The sequence below is a fragment of the Crocodylus siamensis genome, chromosome 1 (genome assembly GCF_052110815.1).
Source record: "Crocodylus siamensis isolate JL-2025a chromosome 1, ASM5211081v1, whole genome shotgun sequence".
Taxonomy (NCBI): domain Eukaryota; kingdom Metazoa; phylum Chordata; order Crocodylia; family Crocodylidae; genus Crocodylus; species Crocodylus siamensis.
This window is the reverse complement of record NC_143395.1, coordinates 378,321,670-378,331,382: the sequence shown is the minus strand read 5'-3', so window position 1 is coordinate 378,331,382 and position 9,713 is coordinate 378,321,670. Positions and strand designations below refer to the sequence as shown.

Here is a 9,713-nt window from a genome sequence, read left to right as displayed (position 1 = left end):
GCGTAGGGCTGGGGCGGCCGCGGCATGAGTTGCGTTGGCTGCGATCCATTCCGGAGCGCGCTGAGCGGCTCCGGGTGAGGAGCAGGGTGGGGCGGGGCATACACGGTGCTGCTGCATAGGGCCGTGCCGTGCCGGGCGGTACCCACGTGCGCCGGTCCCGTCTCTTTCCTGTCCCGGGCGGCCGGCCTGGGGCTGCGGCGCGCCCGCCCCCCCGTCTCAGCCCCGCTGAGAGCGGCAGCCGCGTCTCGTTGCAGGGCGGCGGCGGTGGGGGAACATAGGCCGGGGCGCTCGCGGGTGAAGACGGAGGCCAGAACCGGGCGAGGAGCGGCGAGCAGGTGAGATGCCGGCGTCTGGGGCCGGGTGGGCTAAGGGGCAGGTGCGCGGGGCCGGCTCTGTCGCCTCAGGTGAGTGCGGGCGAGCGCTGACGAGAGACCGGGACAGCCAGGCTCAGGGCATGTGGCAATTAAACCTTGAATCCCTGTTTGTAATTGCGACTGCCGCCCTTGCTTGTGGGGGATGCAACAGTCAAGGGAAACTTCCAAGGTAAATCTCACTTCAGGCTGTGATGAGCTTTGCAGTTCCCGCTCCTCCTCCCCATTCACTTCAGGGGAAAACCTTGGAGAACTGAGGCCAGCCAGCAGGAGTTTGTCCAGCTTGTTTGAGCCATGCAGTTAGTGCAGAGACTTGTTTCTCACTTCCATGTGATTAATATTTATTAAAGCTGGTCAGCAGGACTTTGAATAGGGATTCTTGGTTATAAACTCTCTCCTTGTCTGCAAGGGACTCTATAAAAAAAACCCCTCCAAGTTGGCATCCTGTTTTGCACACTTTGCTTTTGAACTAGATGCTGGCATTTTACTTTCAAGCCAGTAGATTTGGCATGCTTTCTGTCAAGCTTTGCCACTTCAGTTTAGAATATTAGCAATAGTCCTGTTTTCTGATGAGTTGGATTAGATTTGACTTCATAGTTTTAAGAATGCACACTTTTGAAACCCCTTCATTCTCTTTCAATTATTAAAATGCCGGGTCTCTGGATAAGTGTTGGAAGGGTTACAAGTAGTTCTAGGACCAGGTTTGCAAGAGGGGTATTCTCCTGCTGAATAGAAAAGGAAAGAGTACAGCGGATTGAACAGCTAGCCCACAGACTACAAATATCTCCCCTAGGTTTCTTTTATTTCAGCCTTGTCTCGGAGAGAGACTGTGGGATAAGATATATCCTGTGTTTTAGAATACAGCAGGGGTTAAGTAGTCTTCCCTCTTAGCTACTGCTGAGTACAAAGCTGTTATATCATAATGACACCAAGAAATTGGCAGTAAGTCAAAAAGAAACCTCTCTGATGTTGCAAAGATATAAGTGCCTGAACAGTTCAACTGGTGTCACTTTCCTTCATTTTGTTTTGCCCACTTTGAGGAGCAAAAGTACTCCTGTCTCTGGGATCCCCACTTGCTGGTTTATTCTGTCTATTCTGCACTACAGGAGTGGTCACTGAATGTTTTCAGCTAAAATTTATTGTATTCTTAAAAGCGCAATAAAATATGGACATACATGGCTGAGGATACTGTTATTATAGGTAAGTGGTTGTGATTTACTTGGCTGTCACAAAATAGCATCTCAGGAAAGATGGTGGGGGCTACAACGCAAGCTTGAGCATTCTGTCCTGTCCAAGTGTTTTCCCTTTGTAAAAGTAGATGGTAAAAGGATTATGACTTGAGTTGAGACATAATCCATTCTGTTCCTCTGTTAAGTCATCCATAAATCAGTATTTATGAAGTCAAAAGATAAATATTGCCTGAAACAATCGAACTCTGTAATACATATTTTTGAATATTCATCAGACATACCAGTTTGCATGGCCAGGGATTAAAGCTGCTGACACATGTTCATGTACATGTTAATTACACCATAAATAGGAACAGTGCCACACATTCAGACATCTGTGGTGCTATGAAGTAGCAAACCAGTCACAAAGGTAATCCATAAAATGTGGACGGTTTTTGTGGCTGGTTTGCATCGTGCCATGAATTGAGCATGTGCTATGTGTCCCTACATGAGCTGTGAGGCAAGGCAGACAACGAGCCTAGTTGCAGGCAGCCCCTCAACTCCCCACACCGTTAATCTTGTAAAAGCAATTGATTTGCAAGGTTCCTATTAAAGTAATGGTGTATTTGGGATTGATCCGAGCAATTGCCCATCCTGCTATGTGTTTGTGGCCTGTTAGGATATGTGTGTGGCGGGGGGAGAGAGGGGTTCAGATTGGGGATGAGATACCATCACATTTATGTCTGCCGGTGTCCCAAGAGCCACAGCTTCAAAGTCACGGTTTTGTTGATCTTCTAAAGTAGGGGTCAGCAATGTTTTTGCAGAGTACCAAAAACACCTACAACCTTGACTTGTGAAATGTTAATGTGATGGTAGGGAGTTGCAAGGGGCCAGATCCTTGTTGTGGCAGCATAGCCCCACCCCGTTCTCCAAGGTGTGCGTGCCAAACACAATGCCTTTGTGTGCCATACTCTGGTATGCATGCTAGGTGTTGCCTACCCCTGTTCTGAAGGGAGATGCAACTAAAAGTTTAGCAGCCAAATAAACAATAATGGATCACTAAATAATGCATACTGGTTAATCTTGTTGCCTGCCTTTTTAATATTGTACATTTCTGGGGAGGGCAGCAGCAGAAAATTACTTGTCACATGATACAAAAATCCCCCATGGTTTTAACTATATGTAATAATTAGAGGTGCACCAATACATTGGTCGGATCAGTACCAATATAAAGAAGATTTGCTGTATCAGATATCAGCCCAGTGAGGCCAATAATTTGGCAGATAAACACTCTTGCTGCGTGCAGCCGCAGCACAGCACTTGGGCATCTAAGAGCAGAGCCAGCAGGGTGGAGAGCTGCCTTCAGGTGGTCAGTCTGTTGTGGTAGAAGGGGAGGGAAGGGGCTTGAGGGGGGCAGATCAGTGCCCCCTGTAGGGGGAGGGGAGGCAGCTCCCAGTTGCACCCCAGGGGGCTGGCTGCTCAGGGCTCTTCTCGGTGGGGGCTAGTCTTGGAGCAGATGCTTGTGGCGCTGGGAGGATGCTGCATCCACCCGAAATTTTGCCACAGCTCCACTCCCAGCGCTACCACTGCCAGTTGCCCAGTGCTGCTCTAGCTCAATGCCCTGCCTCCACCCATGCACTGGGAAGAGCTGGAGCCAGCAGCAGGCGGCAGCAGCATTGGGAGCAAAGCTGCAGCTTAATTTGGGGTGGATGCAGCATCCTCCCGGTGCCCACTCTGAGCCCAGCCCCTGCCAAGAAGAACTCTGTGCAGCTGCAGCCCACCCTGCCCTGCACAGGTCTGGGGTATATACCTTCCTCCTCCCCACCCCCCCGGTGCCCTCCCAGGGCGCAAGCAGCAGCGGGAGCCTCTGTCCTGCCTGAGCAGCATCTACTCCTGCCCCTCCCTCACCATGGGACCCAGCAAGGTGTTCATCTAGCCTCCTCTTAAAGACCCTCAGGGTAGGAGCCAGCACCACTTCTCTTAGAAGTTGGTTCCAGATCCTAGTCCCCCCTGACTGTGAAGTAGCGCCTCCTGATACCTAGTCTGAATCTACGCTCTGCCAGCTTGTGACCGTTATTCCTGGTCACTCCTGGTAGTGCTTGGGGGAACAGGGACTCCCCCAATGCCTGCTGGTCCCCTCTGACTAGTTTGTAACAGGCCACTAGATACCCGCTCAGCCTTCTCTTGTGGAGGCTGAACAGGTTCAGGTGCTGTAGCCTCTCCTCATAGGGCCTGCCCTGCTGCCCCCTGACCATGTGAGTGGCCCTCTTCTGGACCCTCTCCATGTTGTCCACATCCCTCCTAAAGTGCAGCGCCCAGAACTGGATGCAGGACTCCAGCAGAGGCCTGACCAGTGCCGCATAGAGGGGGAGGATCGCCTCCTTGGACCTGCTTGAGATGCATCTATGGATGCATGACAAGGTATGGTTGGCCTTCCTGACTGCATCCCCACACTGCCGGCCCATGTTCATCTTGGCATCAACGATGACTCCAAGATTCTTTTCTGCCTCTGCACTGACGAGAAGGGAGTTCCCCAGCATGTAGGCATGCTGCTGGTTTTTCCTCCCCAGGTGCAGCATCTTGCACTGGTCAGTGTTGAATCCAATCCTGTTGTCAACCACCCACCCCTGTAACCTGTCTAGGTCCGATTGCAGCCTATTCCTCCCTTCTAGCGTGCCCACATCCCCCCACATCTTAGTGTCATCAGCAAATTTGAACAGGGTGTTTTTTACCCCCTTGTCCAAGTCACTGACGATGTTGAACAGTGTGGGTCCAAGGACGGAGCCCTGGGGGACCCCACTGCCCACATCCCTCCAGGTCGAAAATGACCCTTCCACCACCACTCTCTGGGTGTGACCCTCCAGCCAGTTGGTGACCCATTTAACTGTGTAGGGGAGAGGGAGGGTACGAGGGGCTTGTGCCCTTGGATCTGCATGCCGGCTGGGTTGGGGACCGCTGCAGACTGGGGCTGGGCTGCACCCGGTAGCAGTGGGAACAGGGCTGTACGGGGGGCTCCGGGCACCTGAAAATTTGCCATAGCCCGCTGCCACTGCCCAGCCTGACTGCAGCCCAGGCCTTTGCCATGAAAAGCGTGGTGCTGCCTTCCCCTTCCCTCGCCCCCTCCCACCCAGGATCTGTGCTGGGGGGGGCGGCGGTGCTGGGGCTGGAAAGCAGCACCATGGCTTCACAGCAGTCGCTGTGTTGCACAGTGCTGGGAGGGGGGGCTACAGTGAATTTTCAGGTGCCTGCAGCCCCCTGCATAGTTGCACTGACCGGCACACCCCAGTCTACAGCGGCAATTGCCCCAGCCGGCATGCAGATCTGGGGGCACAAGCCCCTTGTGCCCTCCTGAGCTGTGTGCCCCCCTTTCCTATGGCTCCATCCCATGCCCCTGTTCCAGCCCCACTCCTTTCCTTCCTGCCACTGGGGGGAGGGGGAGAAAATCAAGGCCCCAGTGGTGAGGGAGGAAGTGAGGCTAGGGCTGGAGCCTCAATCTGCCCCCCCCCACAGACTTACTAGCTGGGGGAGCATGCTCCCAAATAATTTTTTTTCCCTCTGCCTCAGTCTGCCACCCACTTCCCTCCCCAGACTTGCCTGCTGGGGAGGAGGGGGTGTGGTGATGACAGCGCACAGTAGATCTTGGGGACAACCTAATCAGCGACCTAATGATTGAAGGGAAGCTGGGTGACAGCAACAGTGAAGGCTGATCACCTTCACCAGCTGAGTGACAGTGACACTGAAGGCTGATCACCTTCATCATCTGCCGTAAAGCTGGCAAGTCAGTCTGCAATACAGATGTCCTCGACTTCAGGAAAGCTAACTTTGACAAGTTCAGGAGGCTTGTCAGTGAGGCCCTAAAGGGCCACAACCCAAAGGGGAGGGGAGTTCAGGACGAGCGGTTGTTCCTCAAGGGAGCGATCCTGGATGTGCAAGCAAAGTCTATCCCGTCTTGGAGGAAAGGCAGCAAAAGGGCACAGCAGCCCCCTTGGCTCTCCAGGGAACTAGTGGACCTCCTGCTTCTTAAAAGGAAAACTTACAAAGGATGGAGGAATACTCTGCTCTGGTCCGGACCTGCATAGAGCAAACCAAGAAAGCCAAGGCTGCGATGGAACTCCAGCTAGCTACAAATATCAAGGACAATAAAAAGTCCTTTGTTAGAAATTTGGGGAGCCGGAGGAAAAGCAAGGGCAACATTGGACCCCTGCTAAACCAGGTGGGACAACTGGCGACCAACGCCTAGGAAAAAGCAAACTTGCTATATAGCTACTTTGCATCAGTTTTTCATCAGTCCCACAGGACAGCCTTGCCCGCTGCAGGACAGGGAGGCCCAAGTGAGGGAGATTCCTTACAATTCATCAAAGGTGACCTTGTGAGGCAAGACCTTGACAGGCTGGATACTTTCAAGTCAGCTGGCTCTGACTGTTTATACCCAAGGGTACTCAAAGAGCTGGTGGACATCATAGCTCAGCTTCTGGCATGGATCTTTGAGAACTCTTGATGCTTTGGTGTAGTGCCCAATGATTGGAAGAAAGCCAATGTGGTGCCTATCTACAAAAAAGGGAGGAAAGTGGATCCAACAAACTACAGTCCCATCAGCCTGACCTCTATCCTGGGGAAGATCTTGGAAAAGATCATCAAAGAGGCCATCCTATACAGGCTAGCTGACGGCAATATCCTGAGGGATACCCAGCACAGGTTTGTTGCGGGTAGGTCTTGCCTGACCAATCTCATTTCCTTTTACGAGCAGGTGACCTAAAGGGTGTGTGACATATGACAAGATATTGATGTCATATATCTTGACTTTAAAAAAGCCTTTGATCTGGTATCCCATGATCACCTCTTGGCAAAACTGGCTAACTGCGGCCTTGACATCACCACGATCTGCTGGCTGGGAAACTGGCTCCGCAGCAGGACCCAGAGAGTGGTGGTTGATGGGAGTCAATTGTTGTGGTGCCCTGTGACCAGTGGGGTCCCTCAGGGCTCTGTCCTAAGGCGTATACTATTTAACATCTTCATCAGTGATGTCGACATTGGTGTCAGAAGCAGACTGGCCAAGTTTGCTGTTGACACTAAACTCTGGGGTAAAGCATCCATACCTGAGGACAGGAGGGTGATACAAGCAGATCTTGACAGGCTCATGAAATGGGCGGATGAGAGCCTGATGGTGTTTAACACTGAAAAATGCAAGGTTCTCCACCTTGGGAGGAAAAACCTGCAGCAGCCTTATAGGCTTGGCAGTGCTACACTGGTTAGCACTACGAAAGGGACTTGGGGGTCATGATTGACCACAAGATGAACATGAGCCTTCAGTGCGATGCTGCAGCTAGTAAAGTGGCCAAAACGCTGCCTTGCATCCATAGATGCTTCTCAAGCAAATCCCAGGACGTCATTCTCCCCTTGTACTTGGCCTTGGTGAGGCCGCAGCTGGAGTAGTGTGTCCAGTTTAGGGCTCCACAATTCAAAAAGGACGTGGAGAAGCTTGAGAGAGTCCAGAGGAGAGCCACGCGTATGATCAGCAGTCAGGATAACAGACCTCATGATGAGAGGCTGAGAGCCATGGGACTCTTCAGCCTGAAAAAGCGCAGGCTCAGGGGTGATCTGATGGCCACCTATAAGTTTATTAGGGTGTTCACCTGGGGGAATGTCTGTTTGAATGGTCACAAACTCCTCTGCAACTGATTCAGGCTGGACATAAGGAAGAACTTCTTTCCTGTAGGAGCCCCCAAGGTTTGGAATAGACTGCTGCCGAAGATGGTTCAAGCACCCACTTTGAATGCCTTCAAGACACTTTTGGATGTTTAGCTTGCTGGGATCCTGTGATCCCTGCTGACTTCCTGCCCCTGGGCAGGTGCTTGGACTCTGATCCTCTGGGGTTCCTTCCAGCCCGAACGTCTATGAAATCTATGAAATGTTGGGTTGCTTTTAAATGCCAAAGGTGATCTACTTAAAAAGTTTGGAGACCACTTGGCTAGATACTGCTTTCCAAGCTGCCAGGCTGCATTCCTAGCCATGTGCATGCATGTGGCTTTGTTTGCGCAAGCATACAACATTTATCAGTGGCAGTATTTGCCACATTGCCCCAAAAAAGCTGATTAATGTCAATTTTCCTTTTATCAGTGCCAATACATTGTGGACCAATATATTGGTGCACCTGTGTACCAAAGTGTGGCTAAGCCAAAGGCCCCAAAACCTGTCTGAGCGAGTGTAGTGTGAACCTTTACAGATGTAACAACTGGCTTGGTTAGCAAAGTAAAGAAAGCCATCAACATGTTTAATAAAGCCTAATTAAACAAAGTGCAGGACCCGAAAGCTTAAAATATTAGTGGTAGTAACTGGTGTAACCAAATGTATTAAATGTTATTTGGCTATTATTTTGCTACAATAGTTGTATTTTTGTTAAAATGCTTAGATGATTTGTTTAAAAGAAAAAAAGTCTGTTACAGAAGACCAGAAACTAGGGTAAATAAGTAACAGGCCAGTGTTAAACAGCATTCCCCAGTGGGAAAACAGGAGATAAGAAATCCTTCCTTATACTTTCCCAAGGACATAAACCCAACTAACTGACATCTTCCAAGTCCACAAGAGATGTGGTTCAATCCAGTTCTAAAAGCTTCAGTGTTTCAGTAAAACAAAAATGTAAATAAACCAATCGGAGATCATTTATTAAATATTAAAACCAGCCAACTATAAATATTGGGCATAGGATAAAAAACCTCAGACTTCTCTGAAGCTCAGCAAAACCACTTGGGTGCCCAAGGGAACAAAGAAAACTGACCAGCAGACCTGTTTTTCCCTTGATCCAAGGCTACATTAGCACTGTTAATTGATACGTGCACTGTATTTCACAGTATATAGGTCAACCCGTGGCATTCCAATTTGAAAAGTAAAGATTTTCATAGGTACAGTATATAAATTTGAGGCCAGGCTTGGCTGGCACAACCCAGTCCCCTGTGAGTGGCACGGCCTGGGCCATACCAGCTGAGCACCAAGCCCAGCCACATCCACGGTGAGCGGTGCCATGCTGGGTGCTCGGCAAGACTGCTTGCATCAGACAGGGCCTGGCTTGGCTTGGCTGGCATGGCTCCATCCCCTGCAAGTGGTGCACCCCCAGCCCTGTCCCTGATCCAGTCCACTGCGAGCAGCACCAGGCTCGCAGGAGATGGGGCTGCATCAGCTAAGCGCTGAGCCTGGCCTTGTCTGCCATAAGCAGCACTGCTGAACCTGTTGCCGATCACAGGGGATGGGGCTGGGCTCAGTGCTTGGTTAGTACGGCCTCATTCCCTGCAAGCGGTGCTGGGCTTGGCATTTGGCTGGTATGGGCCCATCATCTGTGAGCGGCACTGGTCCAGTCCAGGCAGCACCATTTGCAGGGGATGGGGCTGCGCCAGCTGAGCACCAAGCAAAGCCATGTCCCCTACAAGTGGTGCTGGCGCAGCCTCATCCCCTGCAAGTGGCGCTGTGTGGGCTGCACCGGTGTTGTTCATAGGGTGGGGCCACACCAGCCAAGCACTAAGCCCGGCGCTGCTCACGGATGATATGGTATAGAAGTTGAGGTTGAATTTTAAGGGTTAAAAATTGGACTTCAAATCTTGACTTGTACACTGTGAAATATGGTAAGTCTTTTCTATTGTGTAATATCTTAAAGCTTTTGAGTTTGGGTCTGGAATGGTCTCACTGGTCATCAGTCTCCTCTCACCCACAGTTAAAATTTAGACCTAACAAATGAGACATTAAAAGAGGAGAAAGAGTGTTAAACTAGATGATGTGTCCAGCATTAGGTAATTATTAGGGCTGTGCGAAGCTTCAGTAGCCTATTCGATTCAGAGGAGATTTGGCCAGATTAGGCAGACGAATATCCAAATCAGGAGACCCATTAAAAGGTCCGAATTTCTAGATTTCATAGATTTCATAGACATTAGGGCTGGAAGGGACCTCGAGAGATCATCGAGTCCAGCCCCCTGCCCAAAGGGCAGGAAGTCAGCTGGGGTCATAGGATCCCAGCAAGATAAGCATCCAATTTACTCTTGAAGGTGTTCAATGTAGGTGCTTGAACCACCTCCGCTGGCAGACTGTTCCAGACCTTGGGGGCTCGGACAGTAAAGAAATTCTTCCTTATGTCCGGCCTGAAACGGTCTTGCAGGAGTTTGTGACCGTTCGACCTCGTCATCCCTTG

At 50.7% G+C, this 9,713-nt stretch overlaps 1 protein-coding gene across 2 annotated transcripts in view; it reads left to right on the top strand.

Annotated features, from left to right (window-relative positions):
- Nucleotides 1-13: 13 nt before the first annotated feature.
- The window catches only part of USPL1 (ubiquitin specific peptidase like 1), a 36,623-nt gene continuing 26,923 nt past the window's right edge, over nucleotides 14-9,713 (top strand). For both annotated transcript variants that reach the window (XM_090028108.1, XM_090028109.1), the window contains exon 1: nucleotides 14-335. The gene's annotated coding sequence lies outside the window, so the exon portion shown is untranslated. The remainder of the gene's footprint in view (nucleotides 336-9,713) is intronic.